Source organism: Artemia franciscana, unplaced genomic scaffold (assembly GCF_032884065.1).
Source record: "Artemia franciscana unplaced genomic scaffold, ASM3288406v1 Scaffold_1261, whole genome shotgun sequence".
Taxonomy (NCBI): domain Eukaryota; kingdom Metazoa; phylum Arthropoda; class Branchiopoda; order Anostraca; family Artemiidae; genus Artemia; species Artemia franciscana.
The window spans coordinates 55,588-74,550 of NW_027062774.1; the positions used below are offsets into that span (position 1 = coordinate 55,588).

General features: G+C 35.0%; 1 long non-coding RNA gene across 1 annotated transcript; it reads right to left on the reverse strand.

Annotated features, from left to right (window-relative positions):
- Window positions 1-531: 531 nt before the first annotated feature.
- Window positions 532-6,107, reverse strand: LOC136042409 (uncharacterized). The gene is made up of 2 exons (XR_010621294.1): window positions 5,886-6,107; window positions 532-1,232 (listed from the first exon to the last, which is right to left on the reverse strand). It is a non-coding gene; the product is annotated as an uncharacterized LOC136042409 (long non-coding RNA).
- Window positions 6,108-18,963: the final 12,856 nt, after the last annotated feature.

Sequence of the window (18,963 nt, forward strand, 5' to 3'; positions counted from 1 at the left end):
TAGGGTACCTTTTCTTTCGGGATGACTATTCTGTTTTGTATATTTTGGGTTCTAGGCGGTTCAGGTGGTGCACCAATTGTATGTTGGGTAGCAACAGGAGCTTGCACAGTTATTTGAGTTTGGGGGCTTTGAAATTGGTTAGGCTGTATGGCTCTGATTATTGGAGCATTTGCGACTGTTTTGGAGCCAAGTGGGGACATGGGACTAGCTGGCACAACTGGTGGTGGAGCAGGTGCTGAATTTAGAGATGGCGGAACAAGTCCATCAATTTTTATATCATATTTTTATATCATAATTTTTATATAATTTTATAATTTTATATATATTTTTTTTATATAATATATATTTTTATATATAATTTTATATAATTTTTATATCATAATTTTTATATATATATAAATATATATATATATATATATATATATATATATATATATATATATATATATATATATATATATATATATATATATATATATATATATATATATATATATATATATATATATATATATATATATATATATATATATATAAATAAACAATATTATAATAAATTAATACAAAACGTTAAGAAAAAGTGATAAAATAATTAAAGATAAAAAAGGTAGAAACTACTCATAAAAACCAAAAAAAAATTAACTCAGGCGATAGTTTACTGAGCTTGATTGTTGGCTTTATCATTCAGTATCCTTAGAGCCTTTTGGCAGTTTAATCCAATTATCAGTTTTACACTCTTTACACTAGATTTATCCTTCTCTACAATTTCCACAACTCTATCACCATCAACAACTACTTTGCCAGATTTCTCCATCAGGTTTTCTTCAATCAAAATAGAACCACCACTAACACCATCTACTTGCATCATCTACATGATTTTTGTGAGGTTTATCCTTTGTCCTGTTTAAGCTTTTTTCTTTTACCTTTTTCTTGAGGCGCTTTATCAAGTGTTTCTGTGTCATTTAAAATTGATATTTGCTCACTACTTGGCATTTCCACATTGTTTTGTACAACCTGCACTGGTGAGCCAACACTACTTGGATTCACAATTGGAGAATATTTGTGTGAAATCTGGTCATGTATTTGTGCTGGGAGCGTTGAGTCTGAGATGGGTGAATTTGTGACATCAGACTTTGTTGTGAAGTCCCTACACTCAAAGCAACAGAGGCAGGAGATAGTGGCGAAGGCCCTGGAGACTACATTGGGGCATAAAAGCTCACGTGCTGCATTATCTAAAAGTTCAAGATAAATATTTCAAAACAAAATAAAGAAAAGAATAACAACATATAATTAGCTACATTTGACATTGCACTACGCGATTTTGGGGTGCCTCAGGTAATTGATGATGCTTCTGTAAGGCAATTTTTCTTCTTAAAGCGTCAGTTTTAACAACTTTAAAAACTTTGCCTACAAAATGCTGCCTTTTCTATGAAAAACCAGCTTGTCATTATCTATACTCTTTAAACACTGGAAAAAATGCTGTATTTAAGCAGCATTAGATTTAGAACATACCTTTAATATAAAACAAAATATGTTACTAATGGTTTTGACACAAAACGGCATATTTTCTAAAATGGACAGAAAATACATGTTACAAATTATCCCCGTCCTTCTCTAACTTAATTATATTTTTTTGAAGATATTGTCACATATTGATAGATCTGTATGTCTGAAGGTGGTGATTTCGAAGAAGCCCTTGTAGTCTAACAAACAAAACAACCAAAGATGTCATAACTAAATAAAGCAAATCAACAATTAATTTCTAATCCACAAAATTTAAAAAAAAAGAATCCAGCATTAAAGAACAAAATACAGTGTAGTAAATAAACGATTAAGAGTCCAATTTCAAATTATCTTAGAAGATAGGTTATAGTATGCCAAGTCAAATTATTTGAAAGTTTGCTAAACTAAAATGCAATTAAGTATTGAGCTTTCCAAGGCTTGTAGTAGCAAAAAAAAAAGAATATTTGCAAAGATGGTAGATACATTCCCATAGGAAGGTAGATCTTTCTTCGCTGTTCTATGGGAAGGTCACCTCCCACCCGCCAGATGTAAAAAAAAAACACCCTATTTGGCAATTCATAAAAAAAGCGAAAAATAGACAAATTGCCCCCCCCCCCCGAATTTAATACGTTTTGTTCCTTAAACCAAACATTTAACTTGGTCGAATTGGCGCCATTAGCTGTAATACAAGGATGGTTGTTCATACAAAGATGGTTTTTTCATAGAAGGATAGTTGTTTACACAAAGATGGTTTCAAGCAGTTCGTGGTAACGAACTGTAGTAAGGAGTGATCCGGCTCAATAGTACGAAACTCTAAAAAACAAAATTTTGACCGTGATCAGTCTTCTGGCAAAAAATATGAAATTCCACAATTTTGTAGATAGGAGCTTGAAACTTCTGCAGTAGGGTTTTCTGATACGCTGAATGTGATTCGTTAAGATTCTATGACTTTTAGAGGGTGTTTCACCCTATTTTTCAAAACAAGGCCAATTTTCTCAGGCTCGTAACTTTTTATATGTAAGACTAATTTTGATGAAACTTATATATTTAAAACCTGCATAAAAATCCAATTCTTTTGATGTATCTATTAGTATTAAAATCCCATTTTTAAAAGTTTCGTTTACTATTGAGCCGGGTCGCTCCTTACTACAGTTCGTTAACACCAGCTGTTTGATTACATTTGAGGTTTCGGCATTTCTTTAAAAGGTTAATTTTATCCCAGAGTACGCTGAAAAATCAGAACCACTGGAATACAGTTAAAACTTCTTTGAGTAAAGCTTAAATGAAAATTAAAAAAAAAATCAGACAAAATGTTCCCCAGAAAGTGCCATTATACCAGAGATGGGCTGTACAACCGTAATAGTAATAAAAGGATTTTTCCGAATTGTTCATGAGGATAAGCCATGCGCATCAGTGTTAGTGGTTGAAGCTTAACGACAACCAATAAATGCAAAGTCACTTTTCTTCCGTACTTAATAGAAGAGATATGACACTACAGTATTCATCAGACACATTTCTGTCTTTGAATTGAAAACATCTGAACACTATTTAATAACATATAGAACAAAAACAAGTTGGCACACAAACCAAGTTTGACTATGAATATGATTAAACAAAATGGGGAAAAGTCCTGTGAATTGGAAATAGGCCAAACTTGGACAAAACATGCTGGCAATCCTGTAACCTTTGAGATGGATTTACCATGTATGTCGTTCAGACAGTCTGTCGTTCTGTCTTTTGGATCTGTTCCTGTCACGGTTGAACCAGCTGGTATTGATCCTGTAATTTTTGAGATGGCTTTACCGAGTGTGTTGTTCAGACAGTCTGTCGTTCTGTCTTTTGGATCTGTTTCTGTCACGACTGAACCAGCAGGCGTTGATGTCAGGACTCAGGAGACAGGATCACAACAATTTAACTTTCGACCTTTTGGATCAAATGTGGACAAATGCAAGATCTTTGAGAAAGAACGAAAGAGGCTCAGTCGGACATCCTGGGCCTTTGCAGCAGAGCTGAATGATCGTGACAAGGAGAGAAGAAAAAAGGCCATGACTCGTGCTGAAGAAATACAGAAGCTATTAGACCCAAGCCTTACAAAGCTGAGATCGAAAAAAAAGGAAAATGGGCTCCGTAATGAGTTTTACAAGGCAATAGAAAGGTATGATGATAATTTTATTTTAATATACACAGATGGTTCTTTCAAGTTGAATCAAGGAAGTGGATGTTCGATAGCCATTCCTCGCCGTAAACAAGTAATATGCATAAGAACAGAAAGTAAAAGTTCAATCCAAGCCGAATATGAAGGAATATTGAGAGCATTGGAGGTAATTTTAAGCCCAAAATGGGGATCTCAAGATTCGGTAGTTATTTGTACTGACTGTTTGAGCTGCTTAGACTCTATAGTAAGTATAAAAGCTTCCAAGAAAGAGGTACTGGTAAGGCGAATTCAAGACACGCTTGTTAAAGCCTCAAAACGGCTCAAAACCTTGAGGTTGTTATGAGTGCCTGGGCATGATGGAATTTGGGACAATGAAATGGCAGATACGGGAGCTAATTATGCTAGAAGAATGCAAAACAAAATAGATGTTATGAACTATTACAAAATAGAGTCTATGATGAAACTACCAAAGTCATTGTCAGTATTTACAAGACACAAAATTACACCAACAAAGTGGCGTAAACCTTGAAAGAACATCTGTAACAATTCTTTTTTGGCAGATATGTAAAGTTTTCTGGAAATCAAAATTGTTTATTCCATAGGCTAGTTTTTGAATTCTTGGTAGGTTAGTTTTGGTTCTTAAAAAATGTTCTTTTTGCCTAACTTTGGATATATAGAGAAAAAGAACATTTTTCTCAATTCATGATAATACTCACTTCACAGTAAGTGACTTGGGAGCTAGCTAAAAACAACCTAAAAGCATAATCAAACCCCTTTTAAGCCCCTTTAATAACAGCTGCCAAATTAACATTATCGTTGTTTAGTTAAAACTTATGTAGGTAAAATTTAACAGCTGAAAATCATAAATCAGGGAAAAGATTCCCCTGAAAAATAATAAAACAGTTAGTAGCAACAAACTGTATATAAGGAGCAACAAGGCTCAATAGTTACCACAACCCTCAAAAACAGATTTATTATCAATATATCTATCAAAAGAATTCACTTGTTATACTGATTCTAAATATATAATATTCATTAATTCTAACGTCACTCATCAAAAAACTACGAGCCTGAGAAAATTTGCCTAATTTCCGAAAAAAAGGGGGTCTACCCCCCAAAATTCAAAAAAGTCAATGAAAACCGCAACATCAGTTTAAGCGTTTGACAAAACCCTACTGTAGAGGTTTCAATCTGTCAGTCGCAAAAATGTGGAACTTTACATTTTTTGCCAGAAGAAAGATCACACATGCGCGTTTATCTGTTTTTCCCATGGGTGATCGTACAGAACTAGTAATGCTAGGATACCGGGAGTGGGCTCATTAAAAAAAAAAATTTTGAAAGTTCTGGTGTCCTTTTTAAGCGACCAAAAAAAGTTGAAGGTCAACTAGCACTGCTCCTAACCCCGTCCCCCAAAGTTGTTCTATCAAAGTTGTGGGATAGCCACTTTGTTGAGTATAGTTAAAAGGTCCAATAGCTACGCCTTTGAGGATCACATCACCTCCCACAGCCCCTAGGAGGAGGGGTGTAATTTACGAAATTTACCTATTGTTTACGTATAGTACTTGCTATTGGGAAGCATACATACACTTTTGGGAGGGGTTATATTTCACAGGGATAGTTTTCTGTGGAGAGGGAAGTTTTAGGGGAGAATTTTCCAAAGGAAGCTTTACACTTCGAGAATTTGCCAAAATTCTTATACAAGATTCTTTACATTTGTTTCATTTTCTCTCTGTTGACTCAATTTCACACATGGAGATGTTCTGAGGGAATTGTCCCGGAGAGATTATCAGCGGGGTTGGAATTGTATGAAGAAGCTTTTTGTGGGGGGAGATTTCCTCGGAAAATCTCTGATACCTATTTGAATGAAAATTAAGTAGTTTATTTTGATAAAATAAAATCTCAAAATTACAAAACGATTGTAACCGTTTGATTATTCATTTGTAATTTTGCAGCCCTAGAATTTCTGAGGCCGGGGCAAATGCCCCCCCAAACACCTCTCAAGTGGCCAAATGCCAATTTGAAAAAAGGAAACTTTTCTGTATAAACTAGGCTCTATAAGGCCTTTTCTCCCAATATCTAATTTTTTATTGCAGCGCCATGATCTATTTGCATCAAGATTTTTGCAACTTGCAGTTGCCATCTAGTATTACCAAGGGGAATAATAAAAGTGCGTACATACCCTAAACTGAAATATTAATTATATATAATAGTGCTTGTCCTTAACTACCTTTTAGCAATTGCTACTTAGTAAACATCTTTTTTTTCATCCTTTGGTTTAAGTGTTCTTAATCCCCCTCCTAAAAATAATCCTTATTGACAAATAACAATAAATGTGGCTACGATGTAAACATACTGCAGCACTTGCCAAAATTTCGAATGATTTTAACCGTTGGGAACATTTCCAAAAATGTAAATTGTTTCGTCATTGTTTACGTACAAAGTAGCTGTATCTGAGGGCACATTACAGATATCAACAAAAATATGATTAAAACCAACCTGTTGCTACGCAGCGGGAATAAAAAATAGAGAAGTTGAGTTCTTTTGCTTGTTGTAAAAAAAATGACTTCATGCATTAAACAATGGAGGGCTGCATACGATTATTTGGACAATAGGGCAGAGTGAAAAAAGAAGCAAATTTAGCTAATTAATTACTGTTTCTATTTTGATGCTTATTCAAAATATTTAAAACTCATGAAGTTTAATGTTACCTATAAGAAGTTACGAGCCTGAGAAAATTTCCCCACATTTCAAAAAGGAGGAGAAATACCCCGAAAACATCAATCGATCTCAACGAAAATCATACCACTAGATTCAGCATATCAGAGAACCATACTGTCGAGGTTTCATGCTCCTCTATACAAAAATATCGAATTTTGCATTTTTTGCGAGAAAAAAAAATCAGAAATAGGGCCCACCTGCCCTGAGTGTCAGGCGAGGCTTTGTACCCTATTCATAAGCTGAGACAATTGCATAAAAACGACAAAAAAACAAAACTAGGTTTTTTCTTGTTTTAATTTTTTTTTTTTTTTTTTTTTTTTTTTTTTACCTTCTTTTTTCTTTTTTCAGTTTTCTTTTTCTTCTTTATTTTTCAGACTTCATATGCAACCTTCAACACAAAAATACATACAACTTATTTTTATATATATAGATAGTGTAACAGAAGGACATACAACTTATTTTTATATAGATAGATAGAAGATAATAGAGTTCTGAAATAGAACAAGGAGCCACAATACAGCCCTCTATTAAAATCAAATACCTTAATATCTTCAATATCAAACTGAAAGTTTTCTATAAAACTAAAAAAAATATTTTCCAAAGTATAAGAACTACTAGTGATCTTGAATTTTTCTAAACAATTACTTTTTATGCTGTGTAAAAGATAGTCCTGAGTAATTGTCTGCTTCTACTGTGAGGGCCTTTTGGGTATATAATTTGAAGTTTCAGGGATTTCTTGAGAAGTTTAATTTTATTCCATAGTAAGCTGCAAAATCTACATCATTGTAATATAGTCAAAAATTCTTTAGGTAGAAAGAAAAGACGAAAATAAAAGACGAAATTTATTTTCTTAGACGAAAATAAAATATCCGGCAAAAGATTCTCCAGAAAATGCTGTCATACCAGACATGGGCTGTACAACTTTAACAGCAACACGAACGAAACAATTAAACGGCTGGATTTCTCATCACACGGTTGTAATGCCGGTGTCAGTGCTGTTACGATTGTAACGCTGTATCATTGGTAAAACGTTCAAAGTAGGCGGGGCCAACAGCATATAAATACTGCTATTCATTAATTGGTTTTATCATGGTTTTATCAAACACCGATTACCATGTGTAAACCATGCACTAAAACAAGGTCAGGGACAAGAGCAAACACTGCAAACACCTCTCCAGGTGTCAGCACAAATTATTGTCAAACAATCACAGTTGGGACAAAATGTAGTTCAACAAAAAGTGGCAGTCAGAGCTACAGGGAATATTCGATTAGCAATCACCATCAACAAAGCTCAAGAGTATAACTAAAGGTATAACTAAAAAAACTAAAAAAAGGTAAAAAACTAAAGCCTAAAAAAAGACCAATTCAAAAACGAATGTATATACAGACCGGGACACCGGGACACAAATGACGACCGGGACACCAGGACACAAGGAATATAAATGACGCCCGGGACCCTCAAAGAGAAATCACAGACTGGGACACCGGGACACATGGAATATAAATGACAACCGGGACACAGGGACACAGCTACAACGGGGACGTTGGGGGGCACAGGGAGATATATAAATGACGACGGCGACACAGGGAATCGTCGATTAGCAATCACCATCAACAAATCTCAAGGGCAATCATTAGAATCATGAGGTATAGATCTGAATACGGATTGTTTTCCCATGGACCATTATATGTTGCATGTTGAAGAGTCGGTAAACCTGACAATCTATTTATATGCACAGACAATGGGACAGCAAAGAATGTTGTATATTCACAAGTTTTACTTAGTTTAAAACATATATATATATATATATATATATATATATATATATATATATATATATATATATATATATATATATATATATCTATATTCGCAGGTGGGACATAGGGACACAACTACAATGGCGCGTAACGACTTACGCGCGAGGGAGGGGCTTGGGGGGGGCGCGAAGTGCCCCCACCAACTAGGTGTTGGGGTGGCGCGAAGCGCCATCCCAACAGCTAGTATATCTATATATATATATATATAAATAAGTTGTCTGTGGATGTGTCTGTCAGGTGACGTCATGTTTGTGTGTTGACTGACGTCATGAAGTTAGTTGTTGTCATTTTTGTTATGACGGTGACGTCATTAAAGATATTAAAGACATGCGTTCACGTAGAAATCTATTAATGTTTAACTTTAAAATGACGGATGAACTTACAATGGCAACAGCCGAGGAAAATGCTCAAAAAGTCTATGCCAAAAAACTTGCTGCTGATAAAACCTGCGAATATATATATATATATATATATATATATATATATATATATATATATATATATATATATATATATATGTTTTAAACTAAGTAAAACTTGCGAATATACAAAATTCTTTGCTGTCCCATTGTCTGTGCATATAAATAGATTGTCAGGTTTACCGACTCTTGAACATGCAACATATAATGGTCCATGGGAAAACAATCCGTATTCAGATCTATACCTCATGATTCTAATGATTGCCCTTGAGATTTGTTGATGGTGATTGCTAATCGACGATTCCCTGTGTCGCCGTCGTCATTTATATATCTCCCTGTGCCCCCCAACGTCCCCGTTGTAGCTGTGTCCCTGTGTCCCGGTTGTCATTTATATTCCATGTGTCCCGGTGTCCCAGTCTGTGATTTCTCTTTGAGGGTCCCGGGCGTCATTTATATTCCTTGTGTCCTGGTGTCCCGGTCGTCATTTGTGTCCCGGTGTCCCGGTCTGTATATACATTCGTTTTTGAATTGGTCTTTTTTTAGGCTTTAGTTTTTTACCTTTTTTTAGTTTTTTTAGTTATACCTTTAGTTATACTCTTGAGCTTTGTTGATGGTGATTGCTAATCGAATATTCCCTGTAGCTCTGACTGCCACTTTTTGTTGAACTACATTTTGTCCCAACTGTGATTGTTTCACAATAATTTGTGCTGACACCTGGAGAGGTGTTTGCAGTGTTTGCTCTTGTCCCTGACCTTGTTTTAGTGCATGGTTTACACATGGTAATCGGTGTTTGATAAAACCATGATAAAACCAATTAATGAATAGCAGTATTTATATGCTGTTGGCCCCACCTACTTTGAACGTTTTACCAATGATACAGCGTTACAATCGTAACAGCACTGACACCGGCATTACAACCGTGTGATGAGAAATCCAGCCGTTTAATTGTGTCGTTCGTGTTGCTGTTAAAGTTGTACAGCCCATGTCTGGTATGACAGCATTTTCTGGAGAATCTTTTGCCGGATATTTTATTTTCGTCTAAGAAAATAAATTTCGTCTTTTATTTTCGTCTTTTCTTTCTACCTAAAGAATTTTTGACTATATTACAATGATGTAGATTTTGCAGCTTACTATGGAATAAAATTAAACTTCTCAAGAAATCCCTGAAACTTCAAATTATATACCCAAAAGGCCCTCACAGTAGAAGCAGACAATTACTCAGGACTATCTTTTACACAGCATAAAAAGTAATTGTTTAGAAAAATTCAAGATCACTAGTAGTTCTTATACTTTGGAAAATATTTTTTTTAGTTTTATAGAAAACTTTCAGTTTGATATTGAAGATATTAAGGTATTTGATTTTAATAGAGGGCTGTATTGTGGCTCCTTGTTCTATTTCAGAACTCTATTATCTTCTATCTATCTATATAAAAATAAGTTGTATGTCCTTCTGTTACACTATCTATATATATAAAAATAAGTTGTATGTATTTTTGTGTTGAAGGTTGCATATGAAGTCTGAAAAATAAAGAAGAAAAAGAAAACTGAAAAAAGAAAAAAGAAGGTAAAAAAAAAAAAAAAAAAAGAAAAAAAAAATTAAAACAAGAAAAAACCTAGTTTTGTTTTTTTGTCGTTTTTATGCAATTGTCTCAGCTTATGAATAGGGTACAAAGCCTCGCCTGACACTCAGGGCAGGTGGGCCCTATTTCTGATTTTTTTTTCTCGCAAAAAATGCAAAATTCGATATTTTTGTATAGAGGAGCATGAAACCTCGACAGTATGGTTCTCTGATATGCTGAATCTAGTGGTATGATTTTCGTTGAGATCGATTGATGTTTTCGGGGTATTTCTCCTCCTTTTTGAAATGTGGGGAAATTTTCTCAGGCTCGTAACTTCTTATAGGTAACATTAAACTTCATGAGTTTTAAATATTTTGAATAAGCATCAAAATAGAAACAGTAATTAATTAGCTAAATTTGCTTCTTTTTTCACTCTGCCCTATTGTCCAAATAATCGTATGCAGCCCTCCATTGTTTAATGCATGAAGTCATTTTTTTTACAACAAGCAAAAGAACTCAACTTCTCTATTTTTTATTCCCGCTGCGTAGCAACAGGTTGGTTTTAATCATATTTTTGTTGATATCTGTAATGTGCTCTCAGATACAGCTACTTTGTACGTAAACAATGACGAAACAATTTACATTTTTGGAAATGTTCCCAACGGTTAAAATCATTCGAAATTTTGGCAAGTGCTGCAGTATGTTTACATCGTAGCCACATTTATTGTTATTTGTCAATAAGGATTATTTTTAGGAGGGGGATTAAGAACACTTAAACCAAAGGATGAAAAAAAAGATGTTTACTAAGTAGCAATTGCTAAAAGGTAGTTAAGGACAAGCACCATTATATATAATTAATATTTCAGTTTAGGGTATGTACGCACTTTTATTATTCCCCTTGGTAATACTAGATGGCAACTGCAAGTTGCAAAAATCTTGATGCAAATAGATCATGGCGCTGCAATAAAAAATTAGATATTGGGAGAAAAGGCCTTATAGAGCCTAGTTTATACAGAAAAGTTTCCTTTTTTCAAATTGGCATTTGGCCACTTGAGAGGTGTTTGGGGGGGCATTTGCCCCGGCCTCAGAAATTCTAGGGCTGCAAAATTACAAATGAATAATCAAACGGTTACAATCGTTTTGTAATTTTGAGATTTTATTTTATCAAAATAAACTACTTAATTTTCATTCAAATAGGTATCAGAGATCTTCCGAGGAAATCTCCCCCCACAAAAAGCTTCTTCATACAATTCCAACCCCGCTGATAATCTCTCCGGGACAATTCCCTCAGAACATCTCCATGTGTGAAATTGAGTCAACAGAGAGAAAATGAAACAATTGTAAAGAATCTTGTATAAGAATTTTGGCAAATTCTCGAAGTGTAAAGCTTCCTTTGGAAAATTCTCCCCTAAAACTTCCCTCTCCACAGAAAACTATCCCTGTGAAATATAACCCCTCCCAAAAGTGTATGTATGCTTCCCAATAGCAAGTACTATACGTAAACAATAGGTAAATTTCGTAAATTACACCCCTCCTCCTAGGGGCTGTGGGAGGTGATGTGATCCTCAAAGGCGTAGCTATTGGACCTTTTAACTATACTCAACAAAGTGGCTATCCCAAAACTTTGATAGAACAACTTTGGGGGACGGGGTTAGGAGCAGTGCTAGTTGACCTTCAACTTTTTTTAGTCGCTTAAAAAGGACACCAGAACTTTCAAATTTTTTTTTTTTAATGAGCCCACTCCCGGTATCCTAGCATTACTAGTTCTGTACGATCACCCATGGGAAAAACAGATAAACGCGCATGTGTGATCTTTCTTCTGGCAAAAAATGTAAAGTTCCACATTTTTGCGACTGACAGATTGAAACCTCTACAGTAGGGTTTTGTCAAACGCTTAAACTGATGTTGCGGTTTTCATTGACTTTTTTGAATTTTGGGGGGTAGACCCCCTTTTTTTCGGAAATTAGGCAAATTTTCTCAGGCTCGTAGTTTTTTGATGAGTGACGTTAGAATTAATGAATATTATATATTTAGAATCAGTATAACAAGTGAATTCTTTTGATAGATATATTGATAATAAATCTGTTTTTGAGGGTTGTGGTAACTATTGAGCCTTGTTGCTCCTTATATACAGTTTGTTGCTACTAACTGTTTTATTATTTTTCAGGGGAATCTTTTCCCTGATTTATGATTTTCAGCTGTTAAATTTTACCTACATAAGTTTTAACTAAACAACGATAATGTTAATTTGGCAGCTGTTATTAAAGGGGCTTAAAAGGGGTTTGATTATGCTTTTAGGTTGTTTTTAGCTAGCTCCCAAGTCACTTACTGTGAAGTGAGTATTATCATGAATTGAGAAAAATGTTCTTTTTCTCTATATATCCAAAGTTAGGCAAAAAGAACATTTTTTAAGAACCAAAACTAACCTACCAAGAATTCAAAAACTAGCCTATGGAATAAACAATTTTGATTTCCAGAAAACTTTACATATCTGCCAAAAAAGAATTCTTACAGATGTTCTTTCAAGGTTTACGCCACTTTGTTGGTGTAATTTTGTGTCTTGTAAATACTGACAATGACTTTGGTAGTTTCATCATAGACTCTATTTTGTAATAGTTCATAACATCTATTTTGTTTTGCATTCTTCTAGCATAATTAGCTCCCGTATCTGCCATTTCATTGTCCCAAATTCCATCATGCCCAGGCACTCATAACAACCTCAAGGTTTTGAGCCGTTTTGAGGCTTTAACAAGCGTGTCTTGAATTCGCCTTACCAGTACCTCTTTCTTGGAAGCTTTTATACTTACTATAGAGTCTAAGCAGCTCAAACAGTCAGTACAAATAACTACCGAATCTTGAGATCCCCATTTTGGGCTTAAAATTACCTCCAATGCTCTCAATATTCCTTCATATTCGGCTTGGATTGAACTTTTACTTTCTGTTCTTATGCATATTACTTGTTTACGGCGAGGAATGGCTATCGAACATCTACTTCCTTGATTCAACTTGAAAGAACCATCTGTGTATATTAAAATAAAATTATCATCATACCTTTCTATTGCCTTGTAAAACTCATTACGGAGCCCATTTTCCTTTTTTTTCGATCTCAGCTTTGTAAGGCTTGGGTCTAATAGCTTCTGTATTTCTTCAGCACGAGTCATGGCCTTTTTTCTTCTCTCCTTGTCACGATCATTCAGCTCTGCTGCAAAGGCCCAGGATGTCCGACTGAGCCTCTTTCGTTCTTTCTCAAAGATCTTGCATTTGTCCACATTTGATCCAAAAGGTCGAAAGTTAAATTGTTGTGATCCTGTCTCCTGAGTCCTGACATCAACGCCTGCTGGTTCAGTCGTGACAGAAACAGATCCAAAAGACAGAACGACAGACTGTCTGAACAACACACTCGGTAAAGCCATCTCAAAAATTACAGGATCAATACCAGCTGGTTCAACCGTGACAGGAACAGATCCAAAAGACAGAACGACAGACTGTCTGAACGACATACATGGTAAATCCATCTCAAAGGTTACAGGATTGCCAGCATGTTTTGTCCAAGTTTGGCCTATTTCCAATTCACAGGATTTTTCCCCATTTTGTTTAATCATATTCATAGTCAAACTTGGTTTGTGTGCCAACTTGTTTTTGTTCTATATGTTATTAAATAGTGTTCAGATGTTTTCAATTCAAAGACAGAAATGTGTCTGATGAATACTGTAGTGTCATATCTCTTCTATTAAGTACGGAAGAAAAGTGACTTTGCATTTATTGGTTGTCGTTAAGCTTCAACCACTAACACTGATGCGCATGGCTTATCCTCATGAACAATTCGGAAAAATCCTTTTGTTACTATTACGGTTGTACAGCCCATCTCTGGTATAATGGCACTTTCTGGGGAACATTTTGTCTGATTTTTTTTTTAATTTTCATTTAAGCTTTACTCAAAGAAGTTTTAACTGTATTCCAGTGGTTCTGATTTTTCAGCGTACTCTGGGATAAAATTAACCTTTTAAAGAAATGCCGAAACCTCAAATGTAATCAAACAGCTGGTGTTAACGAACTGTAGTAAGGAGCGACCCGGCTCAATAGTAAACGAAACTTTTAAAAATGGGATTTTAATACTAATAGATACATCAAAAGAATTGGATTTTTATGCAGGTTTTAAATATATAAGTTTCATCAAAATTAGTCTTACATATAAAAAGTTACGAGCCTGAGAAAATTGGCCTTGTTTTGAAAAATAGGGTGAAACACCCTCTAAAAGTCATAGAATCTTAACGAATCACATTCAGCGTATCAGAAAACCCTACTGCAGAAGTTTCAAGCTCCTATCTACAAAATTGTGGAATTTCATATTTTTTGCCAGAAGACTGATCACGGTCAAAATTTTGTTTTTTAGAGTTTCGTACTATTGAGCCGGATCACTCCTTACTACAGTTCGTTACCACGAACTGCTGGAAACCATCTTTGTGTAAACAACTATCCTTCTATGAAAAACTATCTTTGTATGAACAACCATCCTTGTATTACAGCTAATGGCGCCAATTCGACCAAGTTAAATGTTTGGTTTAAGGAACAAAACGTATTAAATTTGGGGGGGGGGCAATTTGTCTATTTTTCGCTTTTTTTATGAATTGCCAAATAGGGTGTTTTTTTACATCTGACGGGTGGGAGGTGACCTTCCCATAGAACAGCGAAGAAAGATCTACCTTCCTATGGGAATGTATCTACCATCTTTGCAAATATTCTTTTTTTTTGCTACTACAAGCCTTGGAAAGCTCAATACTTAATTGCATTTTAGTTTAGCAAACTTTCAAATAATTTGACTTGGCATACTATAACCTATCTTCTAAGATAATTTGAAAATGGACTCTTAAGGTCATCAATGCCTATCAGATATAAGTTAAAAAAACAAAGGTTCGTCGATATGTAGTTCATAGTGACGCTGAAAAATAAAGAAGAAAAAGAAAACTGAAAAAAGAAAAAAGGTAAAAAACTAAAAAAAACTAAAAAGAAAAAACACTCAAAGAGAAATTACAGACCGGGACACAAATGACGACCGAGACAGAGGGAATATAAGTGACGACCGGGAACCTCAAAGAGAAATTACAGACTGGGACACCCGGACACAAATCACGACCGGGACAAAGGGAATATAAATGACGACCGGGACACAGGGACACAACTACAACGGGGACGCCGGGGGCACAGGCGGGATATATAAATGACGACCGGGACATAGGGATTGTTCGAATAGAAATTACAGACCGGGACACCGGGACACAAATGACGACCAGGACACCAGGACACAGGGAATATAAATGACGACCGGGACACTCAAAGAGAAATTACAAACTGGGACACCGGGACACAAATGACGACCGGGACACAGGGAATATAAATGACGACCGGGACACAGGGACACATCATTAGAATAATGAGGTATAGATCTGAATACGGATTGTTTTTCCAATGGACAATTATATGTTGCATGTTCAAGAGTCAGTAAACCAGACAATCTATTTATATACACAGACAATGGGACAGCGAAGAATGTTGTATATTCCCGCGGGGGGGCTTGGGGAGCGCGAAGCGCCCCACCATCTAGGTGTTGGGGTGGCGCGAAGCGCCACCCCAACAGCTAGTATATATATATATATATATATATATATATATATATATATATATATATATATATATATATAAGTCTATATATATATATATATATATATATATAATTATTGATAATATTAATATATAAAATAACATTAATACTATCAATTATTAATCTTATTTGATTCTTACAATCAATATTAATTATTATTTTTATTAATAATGGATTTATTTATTTATGCATAAATAAAATTTTATAAATAAAATAAATTGTAAACTAATATATAAGTAAATTTAATATTTTATATATAGATAAAATAATTTATTTATTTTATATATAAAATAAAGTTCTTTATCTCAGTATGGCAGATTTTAATTGTGTACTTTAATGAACTGATAATATGAAGTTTGAATGGAGCTGTAATTATTATAAATTTAGTAAGCTGTTTCAGAATTGTTGATTTAGTTGGCTTTTTACATTTTACAAAAGAAGGTAAAATGTGTCGTTTGTTATAATTGCAATTTACATGTTACAAAAAAATTCTTCCCGTGGACTAAGTCTAAAGGTCACCAATGGAGACCGTTAATCCACCCCTTGCGAACGAGGACGTGTTCACTAGGCATACTTTCGTATCTTTATGGTTTTTTTTTTTTTTTTTTTTTTTTTTTTTTTTTTTTTTTTTACAAAAAATTTCATTTTCAACTAAGAATTTAGAACTTGTTTAAGAAATAAAAATTTTGATGTGTAGCAAACAAGTATTTTCCAAACGTACAATCCTGTAAATTTCTTTGATGCTGAAAAGAATTTAGGCCAACATAGCATACAATTTCTAATACTGTGTTCAGTTCTATTCTCTATGATTGACAAAAACTTTATAAAACAATGAAGACCTACAAGTTTCTTTATCTTCTTCTAATATAAATCGCATTTCGCGAACAGTTTGTCTCTTAAGTCTTGGAGAATAATGCATCTGAGCGACTCTGGTTGCTACTGTTTCCAATTTTGGCTTCTTTCTCGAGCCGATTGCTTGTAACACTGCACGATTGGCTTCCACTTGACACATCTCTTCCATCTCCACCCTTTCCATCTCTTTAACTTTGACTCTTAGCTTTGCTTGTTGTTCAGGGTTTTCAGTCCTAGATCTGGATTTGGCAGCCTTTATTAATGTTTCCCTTTCGCTTTCTTCGTGTTTTTTTCTTTTTGCTTTCTGTAAGTCTTCGAGAAATTCAATTTGAGCTCTAACATCTTGACCAACATAATAATCTCCTTTGTTCTTAATAAATTCCATTTTATGTTTCGTGATAACCGATAGGCGTTCCAATATATGTTGTAGTCGTTCTTGAGTAGCGTGACTAAGCAGGGTAATGATATCTGGGGATATCTCTTCTATGCCAGGATATTGAGATAAGACTTGAGATAAGACACACGGGGATATATAAATGACGACGGGGACACAGGGAATGTTCGATTAGCATTCACCATCAACAAAGCTCAAGGGCAGATATTAAAATCATAAGGTATAATTAAAAAAAAACTAAAAAAGGTAAAAAACTAAAAACTAAAAAAAAGACCGATTCAAAAACGAATGTATATACAGACCGGGACACAAATGACGACCGGGACAAAGGGAATATAAATGACGACCGGGATACAGGGACACAACTACAACGAGGACGCCGGGGGGCACAGGGGGATATATAAATGACGACGGCGACACGGGGAATGGTCGATTAGCAATCACCATCAACAAAGTTTAAGGGCAATCATTAGAAACATGAGGTATAGATCTGAATACGGATTGTTTTCCCATGGACAATTATATGTTGCATTTTCAAGAGTCGGTAAACCTGACAATCTATTTATATGCACAGACAATGGGACAGCGGAGAATGTTGTATATTCGCAAGTTTCACGTAGTTAAAAACATATATATATATATATATATATATATATATATATATATATATATCTTCTATATATATAAAAATAAGTTGTCTGTCTGTCTGTGGATCAGGTAACGTCATGTTTCTGTGTCAGCTGACGTCATGAAGTTAGTTGTCGTCATTTTTGCTATGACGGTGACGTCATTAAAGATATTTAAGACATATATGTTCACGTAGAAATCTATTAATGTTTAAGTTTAAAATGACTGATGAACTTACAATGGCAAAAGCCTATGAAGAAGCTCAAAGAGTCTATGCCAAAAAACTTGCTGCTGATAGAGAAAGTCAGAAAAGAAAGCGTGCCGAGGAATCAAAAGAACAGCAAGGAAACAGGCTTGAGGCTAAAGAACGCAAAACTGCGCAGTTAGATGAAGATCCACCTGGACAGCGAGAGTCAAAACATATCAAAACTGAAAATGATAGCGATGATGATTGGGTTTGGGATTTTGACTCGGATAAGGTCATCAATGCCTACCAGATTTTAGTTAAAAAAACAAAGGTTCGGCGATATGTATTTCATAGTGAAGCTGAAAAATAAAGAAGAAAAAGAAAACTGAAAAAAGAAAAAATGTAAAAAACTAAAAAATACTAAAAAGAAAAAACACTCAAAGAGAAATTACAGACTGGGACACAAATGACGACCGGGACAGAGGGAATATAAATAACGACCGGGACACTCAAAGAGAAATTACAGACTGGGATACCGGGACACAAATGACGGCCGGGACACGGAATATAAATGACGACCAGGACACAGGTATTTAAGAATATCGTTCAAAGACAAATTTTTAATTGTAAGAAGACCGTTGAAAGAGAAATTTCTAATTGTAAAATGACTGAAGAACCTACAATGGCAACGGTACCACCATCGAAGTAGATAACCAGTGGGTTGTTCCATATTCCCCATTAGTGCGAAACGTCAACCCCAAGTCAAATTCATGCATTGTTTGGCATCATTTTAACAACTTGCTCTCCATCAGCTCATACAGAGTTATGGGAAAAATATAAGTCAAAAATGTCCGAAGATATACTCCATCGAAAACAGTTAGAGACGTCAGATATGACTTTTGATTTTACATCAGAAATTTATAACTACACTTTAGTTATTATAGAAGACTAGCTGTTGGGGTGGCGCTTCGCGCCACCCCAACACCTAGTTGGTGGGGGCGCTTCGCACCCCCCCAAGCCCCCCCGCACGCGTAAGTCGTTACGCGCCATATTAGTTACGCGCCATTGT